Source organism: Zonotrichia albicollis, chromosome 18 (genome assembly GCF_047830755.1).
Source record: "Zonotrichia albicollis isolate bZonAlb1 chromosome 18, bZonAlb1.hap1, whole genome shotgun sequence".
Lineage (NCBI taxonomy): Eukaryota > Metazoa > Chordata > Aves > Passeriformes > Passerellidae > Zonotrichia > Zonotrichia albicollis.
In genome coordinates, this window is record NC_133836.1 from 465,584 (window position 1) to 478,454 (window position 12,871).

At 50.1% G+C, this 12,871-nt stretch overlaps 1 protein-coding gene across 16 annotated transcripts in view; it reads left to right on the forward strand.

The window, feature by feature from the left end:
• The first annotated feature begins 435 nt into the window (after positions 1–435).
• Positions 436–12,871, forward strand: part of RIMBP2 (RIMS binding protein 2) — a 70,055-nt gene continuing 57,619 nt past the window's right edge. For 6 of the 16 annotated variants that reach the window (XR_012583116.1, XM_074554573.1, XM_074554575.1 and 3 more), the window contains exon 1: positions 436–1,231. The gene's annotated coding sequence lies outside the window, so the exon portion shown is untranslated. The remainder of the gene's footprint in view (positions 1,232–12,871) is intronic. The other 10 variants (XM_074554566.1, XM_074554572.1, XM_074554567.1 and 7 more) reach the window with 2 other exon arrangements.

Genomic DNA, 12,871 nt, shown 5'->3' on the forward strand with positions numbered 1-12,871 from the left:
GCAATATTTCCTTCCTCTGTAAAATACTAAAAGGGAAATGCAGAAATAACACTCAATATAATTCAGATGTTTTCTCGATGATTTAACCTTCATCAGCCTGGGGAATTCAGTTGTGCTGTAGTGAATGCACTCCCAAAGTGATCAGATTCTGTCACTCAGATCACCTGTGCTCAGGAGAAACCAGGAGCAAGAAACAATGAGAAAAACGACTGAATCTGGGTTTCTAAACTTTGATTTACTGACAATCTTTCCCCGTATCCCCTTGGAGCGTGGCCCTGTGCCTGCTGGGGAGGTGTCGCTGCCCCTCGGGAGCTCTGTGGGACCGCGGTGCCCCCCGTTATCCCGGGAAGCGGAGCGCGGGCGGAACGCTGGGATGCTCCAGGTAATCCGCCTTAATTCCCTTCCGCACCGGCGCCGCCGCGCCTCCATCGGGCGGGCGGGGCGCGGCGAGCCCGGGGCCGGGCTGGCATGTTGGGTCCATCGCTCCGTGCCAGCAGGCCAGAGCCGAGCCGGCGGCGGCGGCCCCAGCGCTAGCGCAGCCCCGGCCCTGCCGCAGCCGCTCCGGGCGCGGCCCGGCCCGGCCCGGGCCATGTGAGCGCCGCGGGCCCGCCAGAGCCATCTTGGGGGCTGCGGGAGCCTCCCCATCACAGGCTCCGGGGCCGGCACGGCCGTGATGCTCGCTCGGCTCCGCGCCTGCCCGCCCGCGGCGCGCCCGTGAAGCGCCGGCCCCGAGCGCCGAGCAGCGAACACCGAGCGCCGCCGGAGCTGCGGCTGCTGCCGGACCGGAGCTGCTGCCGGCACCGAGCTGCTGCTGCCAGCACCGGGGGTGCTGCTACCGACACCGGAGCCGCTGCTGCAGACACCCGAGCTGCTGTTACCGACACCGGAGCTGCGGCTGCACCGACAGCTTGAGCTCCTGCCCGGCCCCGGAGCTGCTCCGACCTCGGGAGCTGCGGCTGCTGCGGACACGGGAGCTCCCCCGACACGGGAGCTGCTGTTACCGATACCGGAGCCGCTGCCGGCCCGGCCCCGCTCCGCTCCCTCCGACACCCGGATCTGCGGCTACCGACACCGGAGCTCCTGCCCGGCCCCGCTCCCTCCGACACCCGGATCTGCTGCTGCCGGCCCCGCTCCGCCCCGATACCCGGAGCCGCTGCTGACACCGGAGCCGCTGCCGGCCCCGCTCCGCTCCCGCAGGATCCCGCTCGCCCTCGGCCCCGCCTGAGCGCAGGTACGTGGGGAGCGCTCCCGGGAACGGCCGCGGTGCTCCGGGGCCGCGGGGATGGGATGGGATGGAGATGGAGATGGCGATGGGATGGGGATGGGGATGCGGATGCGTGTGCGGGGGGACAGTCCCCTTCCGGCATCGGTAACTGGGATCGCAGGCAGGCAAACTTTATTATTCTGCAGCATTTTCGGGGATGCCCTTCACTGCATCGTCCCTGCTAGGTGCTGCTCTGAATAATAAAATGTGCATCGTGCACGAGCGCTAGGTAAAGGGATTAAACTCTTGCTAGATTATTCCATCCTCCCTGCGACTGATGTTTAATCTGATGTCATTTCCCAGTCGCTTTTAGGGTTTCCGATGGAACAAAAGCCATTTTGGCCGGTCTGATGGCCGTGTTTCTGCTCTGCTCCGTTGGTGCCCGTGGGCAGAGCTGGCGGTGCCTGTCCCTGTCCCCAGCCCCGGGCACGGGGCTGCTCCCCGGTTTTTGTGTTTGCTTTGCCAGTGTGGATTGTGGTGTCACGGCAAAGTCATCGCGGCCGCTGCTCCGCACAGCCGCTGTCCCTGCGAATACGTGCGGTTTGTCTGGCATCTGGGGCTAAACCAGCCCGATTGCAAGGAAATAGCTCATCCTTTGGTGCTGAACCAGCCCGATTGCAAGGAAATAGCTCATCCTTTGCCACCGAACGGCGATATGGGCACACAGGCACGGACAGACACACGGGCACTACGGACAGCAGGGCTGGGGCTGTCTGCTCTGCACACCAGCACGTACAACACAATAATACCGTTTATTATTGCCCATTTCCCTAAACGCCGGTGCATTAGCGTGCGGCGGTGTGCTGTGCTCAGCGTTATGGGGCACTGTAGGGTTTATTATTATTATTATTATTATTATTATTATTATTATTATTATTATTATTATTATTATTATTATTATTAATTGCCCTCTCCCCACCCTGGCCCTGCCGGGCTCGGGGGTGTGTCTGTGCCACCGCCATGTGATGGGCGACATTACAGCTGTGCTCGGCCTCGGTGCAGCTGTGGCCGAGCAGAACCTCAGGGCACATCACAGCTTCCTTTTTTCTTTTTTAATCTACTGCTGCCTGGTTTTTTAGTGTAAAACACTGCCTGGGCTGTTCTGTGCAGTGCAGGTCGTGATGCAGGGTTTGTACACAAAATAACTCAGCAGAATAATTTATTAGTGAGCCTTGGCACTGCATCTGGTAAATACAGAGTCTGCTTCTTAAGGGACTGTAAATATTTTAAAGAAATACCTTAATTCAAAGCCAGTGGTTGTAACATTAGGAATTGCACCAAGTATTCTGTGACAGGGGATGAATACCATGATTGATATCATCCAAATAAAAATAAGGAATACGGCTTGGCAAGATAGAACAGGGCCTAAAGAAAACAGTATGAAATACTGAAACACAGACCAATACTGTGTTTCAGAAATACTGAAACACAAACCAAGCAGCAGAGGGGAAGATACAGCATCCCCATAAAGCCAATAGGATAAAAAATATCAGGATGTGGCGCTGATAGGAAAGTTGCTGTAGTCACTTTGTATTTTGGTGGTTTTGATGGGGAGGTGTTACATTTTTATTAGAGGAGGGCTGTGTACCCAGCTGACAAATGAAGAAGGTAATTCAGATGAAATGTTCCAGATGTCAGCCAGGACTCAGCACTGTAGACAGCCTTTGAAGCACATTTGTGCTACTTCTAGTACCTTAAAGGAGGTTGGGGATTTTTAGGTGCCTCTTTGTTGTTCCTTTTTGATCTGATGGCCCTGGTCAGTGGCTCTGTGCAGACTGTTTTATTTTTAAAAGGGGAAAGACCGGCTCTAAATGAAGCCAGTGACGAGGCCCTGCTGTCTGCAGGCTGGAGAGCAGCCCTGATTTTCCCTGCTCGGGTGCCTGAATGGGCTCCAGCCTGCCAGAATACAGCATGAGTGCATGCTGCAGGCACAGAGCACAGGGGCTCTGCTATTACACCCAGCTTGATGTATTTGTCTCTGCCTGGCGCACCTTTCTGAGACAGGCAGAGTGTTGAAATTTCTGGAATTAAAACCAAGTGACAGCTCTAAAACAGCACGTGGGGTTTAGGGGTAGGAAAAGTGAGGTGGAACAAAATGTTGGGCAGGGCAGTGCCACAGATTTCTGCATGGAAATGGAGAAGTTTCTGCATGGAAATGGAGAAATTTCTGCATGAAAATGGAGAAACTACAGCAGCTAAATGCTACTTAATTAACTGACAACTGCAAGCTCAGAAACCTGAAGCATCTCTCCATAGATGTGACCAGTCCCATGCCTGTACAAGCTGTGGATGTATTTCTGCATCTGCCCAAACAAATCTGTCCATCCATACGTGTCCATCCATTGTGTGACACTGAGCCTTAAATCAATATTCCAGCACTCCTGTAACAAAACCCTGAGCCTTTCTGGGCTGCCACAAGAGGAATGAGCAGCCTGTGATCAGTGGGCAATTAACACCCTTGGGGGTTCCTTTCTGTGCAAACGCCCCAGCACAGATCAGAGTTAAATATCCAAAATCTGACTGTGCTCTGTGAAGAGAAGCTGGCTGGGCATGTCCTTCCTCTCAGTATTCCTGTTGAATGCAGCGTGGTTTGACAGTCAAGGCTGTTTGTCATTTCACTGAAAGTGTTTCAGGCCCTCCTCACTGCTAGGAGATATGTCACAGCAGCTGAAGTGCCTGTTAGTCACGACTTTTCTGGGACTTATTTTTGGGTTATTATTCAGCAAAAGGTTCTGACTAACTGGAATTTTGTGTAGATGCTTTGTTTCCCCCTGTCACAGCCTGTGCATCCCATTCTGATAGCATGTCAGGCTGTGCAGACACCAGCTCCTCTCTGTGTTTGGAAAGCCTCTGTGCACAGCACCAAGGAGCTGAAATCTGGTCAGGTTTTGGCCAGCACCTGTGATTCCTGTGACTCTTGGTGCTCTGTGTTGATGCCTGCCCAGCACAGATGAGGATTGTCACAGAGTGCTGCTGACAGCAGCATTTCCTCTGTTAGAGCAGCACTTGCTGCTAGAATTGAAGAATATATCCCAATATCAGGAATAAAAATAGAGCTGGAGTGTAGCCACAGCGCTGGGGAAATGCAGCTGCTCCCAAGCAGGGTGCCATGGACCCAGTTGGGCTCTGTGCTGGGGAAAAGCTCCAGCCAGGGGCTCTGGGCAGGGCAGGGATGGTCAGAGGTGGAGAGAAGGGCTCTGGGCAGGGCAGGGGGCTAGGGATGGAGAAAAGGGCTCAGCCAGGGTGTGAAGGGCTCTGGGCAGGGCAGGAGTGCTCAGATGTCACAGACATTTTTTATGGAAAATCCTTTCCTTAGGGTTTTCCCTCCTGAGAAGCTGGAGGCCTCAGGAACAAATGTAAACATTGATTATCTGCTGCTGTGGAATGCAACAGGTGCATCTGGGATTGGGCTCATGTGGTTGTTTCTGATTAATGGCCAATCACAGCTGGCTCAGACTCTGGTCAGTCACAAGCCTTTGTTATTCATTCTTTTTCTATTCTTATCCAGCCTTCTGATGAAACCTTTTCTTCTATTCCTTTAGTGTAGTTTCAGTGTAATATATAACATAAAATAATAAATCAGCTTTGTGATACATGGAGTCAGATCCTCATCCCTTCCCTCATCCTCAGACCCCTGTGAGCACGGTCACACTCAGTGATGGAGAAAAGAGCTTGAGCCAGGCTCTGAGGGGCTCTAGGCAGGGCAGGGGGGCTCAGAGATGGAGAAAAGAGCTCCAGAAAAGGTTCTGTGAATGGCCCTGAGCAAAGCATTCAGCATCTCCTGGGCTCTGTTCTCCTCCTGTAAGTGGGAATAATACTGAACTCTTTACACTACATTCTGTTTATTTTATCTGCTCAGGAAATGAGATTTTCAGACCAAATACTGTTTTCTCCATCAGGATGCTGAATCCCAGCAGAGGCTTCTAGATGCTACTTATAAATCACTTGACAGCCTGCACTGTGTGCTGCTGATCTATGGAAGAATACTGCTGAGTGCCAGAAGAATCTGCATTTGTTCTGGGGTTTCTGGAGTACATTTGGTTAGCTCTGTGCTGCTGGTGGGGATGTCCAGTGGGAGTGAGGAGCCTCATTCCCCTGCTGGTGGCAGTGGTGTGGGGGAGACATTTACAGTGCAGTGCCAGGACACAGGGAATGGGACCGGGGGGTGATTTTTGATTTTTAAAATATATAATTGTGATAAAGTTTATTTTCTGCCGCACGCAGGGCTGGTTTGTGGAGCAGCAGGCATTGCTGTGCCCAGGGCTGATCAGCAGCAGGGCAGGCTGTTCCTGTGAACCAGAGGGAGGCACTGAGAGAATCTCAGCCTGGCACAGATTCCCTGCTCTCATCTCAGGCAATCAGAACCTTCTCCAGTTCTCCTTTGGGGACCACCCTGCACCAGCCCCTCTTCCTCAGGGTTGGGTGTGAACATGGGGAGCTGCTGGGCGCCCGTCAATGCACCCCTTGCCTCCCATAGAACTGGACTGATTTATTTTCTTTCACTGAGGAGCATCAGTCATATATATAGACGGCCCCATCGAGTTTTTACACTGGATGTGTGATGGAAAAAATTACAATTAGACCCCCAACTCTTGCCAGTTTCGAAAGAAAAAGAAGCCTTTCTTGAGGCAGGTTAACTTGTTTAGCGTTGGCTTAGAAAAATCCTACATCTAGGCTGAATTCCTCCAGAGCAGGGCATTTATTCTGGGACTTCACCTTTCCAGCTCCCGCTGAGTATTTCTGCACCTCCTTCTCACAGAGCTGAAAAATGCTCTTGGTTATTCCTGTATGGGACACCACAGTGCCTTTTGGCCTGTATGGAAAACCATGGTTCCTCCTGTGTGGAAAACCATGGAAGTGCAGTGAGAGCCCTGCCCCTCACTGTGAGGGGTCTGTGGTGTCCATCAGGCAGGATCTGCACAGATCTGTGCCAGTGGGGAAACACAGCACAGGGGCATCCCCACTGGGCATGGGCTGGGGCTGGCACTGCCTGGGGAGGGATGGAGCTGGGTCAGGCTCAGGGTCAGGGTTAGGGTTTGGGGGCTGCTGGTGCTCAGAGTCCAGGGCAAGGCGCTCTCAGCTGTCCCTGTCACAGCCCTGCAGGGCTGGTTCTGCCCCCTGTGCCCTGCATTTCCCTGTGGCACTTCCCATTGCCCCTCCTGGCACAGCCTGCTCGCTGCCCTCCCCACCTGCCTGCCCCAGCCCTGGAGCCAGAGCCTCAGGAGCATTCCCTGCCAGCTGCAGGAGCGCCTTCCCTGCCCTCTCCCCTGTTTACTGCTGGCCAATTAAATTTGGTAGGTGGCAGTTTGGAATCTTAGCGGGGCCGTCATGTGACAGCTAATGCTCTGCAGATCTCCATTACATAACCTTTAAGTAGTTGTGGAAATGTGCTTGTGTCATCCTGGGCCTGACAGAAGGCTGTGTCTGGAGCCTGGGCAGGTTCTCTGTGTGGGCTGGCTGCAGGAATCCCGAGCAGGGCTTGTTCTGGCCCAGGCTGTGTGCCCTGGGCTGTCAGGCAGTGCTGCTGCCTGCCAGGGATGCTGTGCAGGCAGCTCTGGGTGGTCCCTGCAGGCAGGGCTGGCTGCGAGCTCTGCCCTGCCAGGTGGGGATGGAACCACCTTAAATGTGGCATCCAGGTGGGGATGGATTCACCTTAAATGCAGCGTCCAGGTAGGGATGGAATCACGTTAAATGCAGCACCCAGGAGCCCCTGCCAGGTGGGAATGGAATCACCCTAAATGTGGCATCCAGGAGCCCCTGCCAGGTGGGGATGGAACCATGTTAAATGTAGCATCAGAAGGGGATGGAATCACCCTAAATGCAGCATCCAGGTGGGGATGGAATCACGTTAAATGCAGCACCCAGGAGCCCCTGTGCCATCTGAGAGCTCTGCCCATTCCAGCCCTGAGCACAGGAATCCTCCCCGTGTGTCCCCCCAGATCCCAGCTGGGCCCCGGTGCTTTCTGCAGAATGAAAACGTGAATCAATACAGCTTTCAGAAATGCTGTGCAGGGACCATCAATTTTTAATGCTTGCTAATTCATTAGGCCCTGCCTGGTTTGCTAAAGGAGCCTTTTGTAAATGGCAGCAGTGTGTCCACTCACAGGGTGGGAGCTCTTCCTCCTCCTGCAGCCAGAGCCAGCTCCTGGGCACACACAGCTCCTGGGGCCTAAAACACCCTTTGTGCACCCTTTGTGCACCATTTATACACCCTTGAACACTCTTTATACGCTCTTTATACATCCTTATACACCCTTATGTATCTTTGTGCACCCTTATACACCCTTATATATCTTTAATAGCCCTTTATGCACTCTTTATACACCCGTTACACACCCTTATACTCTCTGTATATACTCTTAATACACCCTTATATATCTTTAATACACCCTTGCACACCTTTATACACCTTTATATGCCCTTGTACATCCTTACACACCCTTAATATGCCTTCAATACATCCTTAATACACTCTTATATATCTTTAATAGACCCTTGTAGACCCTTGTACACCTTTATACATCTTTATACATCTTCAATAGACCCTTATACACCCTTAATACAATTTTATAGGCCCTTATCCATCTTTATCCCCTCTCCAGTGCAGATTGAGCCCTCCATGGAGGGACCAGCCCTGGCCCTGCAGGAATCAAATCCCATTGTGGTTTCCTGGCCAGGGCATGGCCTTGCAGGCTGAGTCCTGTCAGTCTGTCTGTCTGTGAGTCTGTCTGTGGCTCTGACAGTGCTCCTGGTCACCCACAGGTGATCCCTGCCTCACTCTTTGTCTGCTGGCAAGGCTCAGGCAATGAGCTGCTGTGGTCTGGAGTGAAAGAGTTGTAATTAGGAGTGAGGAAGAACTGGATGAAATTTTGGGTGTTTTTTTTTTTTGTTTTTTTTTTTTTTTTAAGAATATCAGGTTTACAACTTCATAATCTCATATTGAAATCTAATTGTGTGAACCTGCATTTTGTCTAGAGAAGCCCTTATTCCACATTGGCACTTTTCAGTGAGAAAACTCTTCACTGAGTGCTCAAGAATGATGGTTTGCTGTCATTCTGTCCGTTTTGCAGGTGGGAAATTTTCAGTGTGCCTCAGGTTTGTGTGCCCAGGGCCACTCAGCAGGGTCAATGGAAATCCATGGGTATTGTTTGCAGAACCTGCTCCAACAATTGTCCATTGTATTGCTTCTCTTAATTAAATGTTGTATAAGAAAGGAGGAGGGGAAGTATTGATCTAAAACCAGACCTTTTTTTGTTTCATTTTAAATTAACTGGCCATGTGCTACTCATAGTAATGAGCCTGCAAATCTATTAATCTTTAAAAAAATTACTACTATCATAAATCAGTGTGGCTACAGCCAGTTTGTGCACTCCAAGGGCTGCCTGTGCACTGCTGGGTGTACAGAACTATAAATGTCTCTCTGGAAGGGTCTGTGTTCAGCAGCCTTAAATCTTGTGTATAAATGTATTTCCCATTTTGGTAGCTCTGGTTTATGTGCAGATGGGCACAGTTCCTGCACAGTTCCTGCTGTGTCACCATCACCATCCTTCCTGTAACCAAAATTTAGCCTGGCACATAAAAACCACCAGAACATTCGGTCAGAGCGCTGATTGTTTAATATCCCTCTGTTTAACAGCACTGAGGCCCGTGCTGCTGTTGGGAAGGAAGTTTCCTCTCCCTGATTTGCTGTAACTAGGGAACAGGAATTTCCCCTGGTGCAGCTGGGCTGTGCACGGTGCTGTGAGGATGGAGCTGGCTGCAGTGAATTGGAAATTGGTGTTTGAAATGAGGACTTTTACACCAGGAAAGGTGTTTGAAATGAGGACTTTTACACCAGGAAAGGTGTCTGGGCCGAGCATCCACCTGCCCTGGTGTTCTCTGTGGGTTTTACCAGCCTGGCTTGCCCAATTCAGCTCTCAGTGCTTCCTGGCAGTGAGATCAGATCCTGCAGGATTTCCCAGCCACTGAAGAGGGAGGAGGAGATGGAGAGGTTTAAAAACACCCAGTGAGAAGGTGGGGTGCAAAACAGAAAATTAAAAGGTGGAAATATGTTTATTTTCCATGTGTGTAAAGGGATTCCACTGTTGTCTGTCTGGACCTGCTTCTTACAATCAGTGAATTCAGACGTGCTCTTTGTTAAACCCCAGTGAGTTTTCCTAATTTATTAATTCCCTGTCGTTGGCACTGGCTTTGTCCTCAGTAGTACATCACAATTCAGCTCTCCACAAGCTTGTCATCTGTGGAGCACTCCCATTCCCAGCTGAACTCAGAAGGGGACTGTCCTTGGCCCCACATTGCCTCGGGGCAAAAATGAGATTTGGTTTGTGCTGTGTAACAATTGCAAGAGAACAGCGTTTTCATAGCAGTCATGGCTGTTAGGAAAATGCAGATTTGAGGCATGTAGCACTGTTTAGTTTTTGTTCCCTGCAACATTCATTAAAAGTATAATTGCTGGCATTAACTAGGCAGAATAATGCATGCCTGTGAGCTGCAGTGCTTTAAAGGCCCATGGCACTGCTATTATCAGAATTTATAATTTATTGGGGTAACTTCGGGGCTGAAATGGGTTTCTTTATGATGGATTTGTGCAGTGTATTTACTCAGATCTGGGGTAAATCTCCTCGTGTGCACAGGTCCCACTGCTGCAATCCAGCACAAGTGTGCATGGGAAAACGCATTTGGGTTTTCACACTTCCATCAAACCTGCTTTAGGGATGGAATCCCACAGGAATGTTCACTATCACTATCCATCACTGCTGGATTGATAACAGACCACTACTACATAAATAATAAAACCAGCAAGTAAATACTTCAGGGGAAATATCACAGTATGCCACTCTGAGAGGTGTGAGAAACAACTCCCATCATTTCCACCATCAATAATTAAAACCATTTACAAAGAGGGTGGAATTCTCAAAACACCCCTTAAAGCTCTGGCTTTTTGTGCCAGTGCAGGATTTGTGTTCAGGAAGGATGAGCAGGAACTGGAACAAGGAGAAGAAAGGGCTGTATGAACAAACCAGGAGTTTGGGGAGCTTATGTTATGAAACACTAAAAGAGCTTATTCTTTGTCTGATAGTGACAAAGCGACAAGGTAGGTCTGATTCCATCACTAATGGAATCTGAGCTGCCAGCAGAGCATGCAAGGGACACACCTGCAGGAGATGAGGTGGTTTTGGGGTTTGTTTTCAGTGGGGAGGATGAATTCCATTATTTGTACACAATGCCAATGTTTGTATACAGATGTGCATTAACAGCTTACACTGGCAGTGATAAAGGAGTGAGATATCCAGGAGAAACAGAATTTAGTGACAAGGGAAAGTACTGTGAGTAAGATATCCAGAATTTAGTGACAAGGGAAAATACTGCAAGCTTCAAGGAATCTTCAAAGTGACCACATTCCCTCAGAGATGGGAGGCAGGAAATTGCAGGGAATCTCACTTTGATTGAGTGGATCAGAGAGGGAGGTGGATGTGACTTGAATATCAGCAGTTCCACCCCTCTGCTGGTGCAGATGGAGAACGGAGAAAATCCTTTAAATAATCTTCATACAACTTGATAGGGAAGTCAGAGTGGATTGATTCTCAGTTCCTGGGCTGGTTCTGTGATTTCACCTGCCTTTATTCAGAGAGCTCCCTGCAGAAGGGCAGGAGGCAACAGCAATTCCAGGCACACATGGAGTGAAGGTGTGAGCACAGGTGTGGGGTCCAGGTGAGCTTTAAATGACTCTTCTTTACATGAGAAAAGCAAGTGGGAAGCCAAGGTAAATGTGCTGTTAGCTGGCCAGAAAGGGGCAGCTTTAGCACCATCACATTAATGCTCAGGCAGTAATAACTCACAGAAATCAGACGGAGAAAGAAAGCTTTCTATTTTCAGTACCTGTCTTAGAGGGGATATAAATTACACCTCACAGTGCCCATTTCTTCACTGAGTGTCAGAGGGCCCAGACAACTGGAGTTTATACACCTCTAATGAGAAACAAAATAATCCCATGAAGATTTATACTGTTGATTTTGCATAATAAATGGGTTCATTTTTAATTGTGAGCATCTTTAATCTCAGTAACTGCAGTGCATGTTGAAAAATGGTTGATGCTGGTAAAATGTTGATGCATCATTTACAATTTCCATGTAGAGGATCCCAGATCCTCAGTGCCTGAGGGGAGCTGTGTTTCTGTAGAGGAGTGGAGCTCAGTGTGGGCACACCTGAGCCTGGCTGCTCTGCAGGGGCTGAGCTGAGCTCTCATTAGTGCCATTAGTGCCATTAGTGCCTGCCAGGCTGCTCACCTGGCACGGGCAGGGCAGGGCAGCCTGGCACGGCCTGGCCTGGCACAGCACGGTCCCTCCCTGCAGGTGCCGTTCTCCCTTGGCACAGCCTGGCCTGGCACGGCCTGCAGGGCCCTGGCACAGCACGCTCCCTCCCTGCAGGGCCCTGGCACGGCCTGGCCTGGCACAGCTCGCTCCCTCCCTGCAGGTGCCATTCTGCCTTGGCAGATCCAATAAACCTGGTGCTGGCATCATTTACAGCGATCAGCTCAGCCCCAGGCTGGCTGCTGGGGAGGCAGGGGAGCAGAATTGTTCCTTTTTGCCCAGAATTGTTCCTTTTTGCCCAGAATGGTTCTGGCCTTTGCCCGGAATTGTTCTACTCCTTGCCCAAATTGTTCTGCTCCTTGCCCAGAATGGTTCTTCTCTTTGCCCAGAACCGTTCCTTTTTGCCCAGAATGGTTCTGCTCTCTGCCCAGAACCGTTCCTTTTTGCCCATAATTGTCCCTTTTTGCCCTGAACTGTTCCCAGGGCTGCTCTGGGGCAGGGTGCACAGACCCTGGGCTGTGCAGGACAGGCTCAGGATGCTGTTTGATCCCCTCTGTTTTTGCCAAAGTGAGGGTTCTGTGCTGCCAGAAGGAGGATTTCAGGCTGGTTTGGCTATTGAGAGACAGCAGCTGTCATCAGATGAGTTCTGGCTCCATTTGGGTTTCACATTTCTTCACAGAGATGAATCCTCAGCTCTTGTCCTGTTGTTTGTGTCAGAGGCAGTCAGACATTTTCATCACCGTCATTTTCTCATAAAAAGCCACCTCAAATCCTTTTTAAAGGATTTGCATTTTGTGTTGATAATACTTAGGGCTTAAAGGCCTGATTCTCCTTAGACTTGTGGCAGTATCACTGGGGGATAATTCCAGTAAGAAATATATTAGTTACATGTGTGAAGTGGGAGAAAAACTGGTCTGGCCAATACACAATTCATTTCCATAAAAACCAGCAGCCCCATGGAAAAGGCTGGTATTGCATTTATGTATTTATTGTATGTGTTATATGCAGCTCCTGCAGAGTGACACCTGGCTTTTCTAATTTGTAAATTAGGTAAATTATTTTATTCTTTATGGAAGAAATCTCAGTAGTATGGACGTGTCTCTTGCCTCTTTATCTGAGCTTATCCTTGTAAATTTTATATCAGTGCTAAAGAGTAATAAATAAAGCAATGATTCCCTCTAATAGCCAGATTTGTATTTTCCCAAGAATCCCATTTCTTGCTCTGGCCACAGGATTTATTGGCACCTTCTGCCATGCTCTGCTTTCTGAGATTTCAGCCAGAAGTGGTTTTAGATTA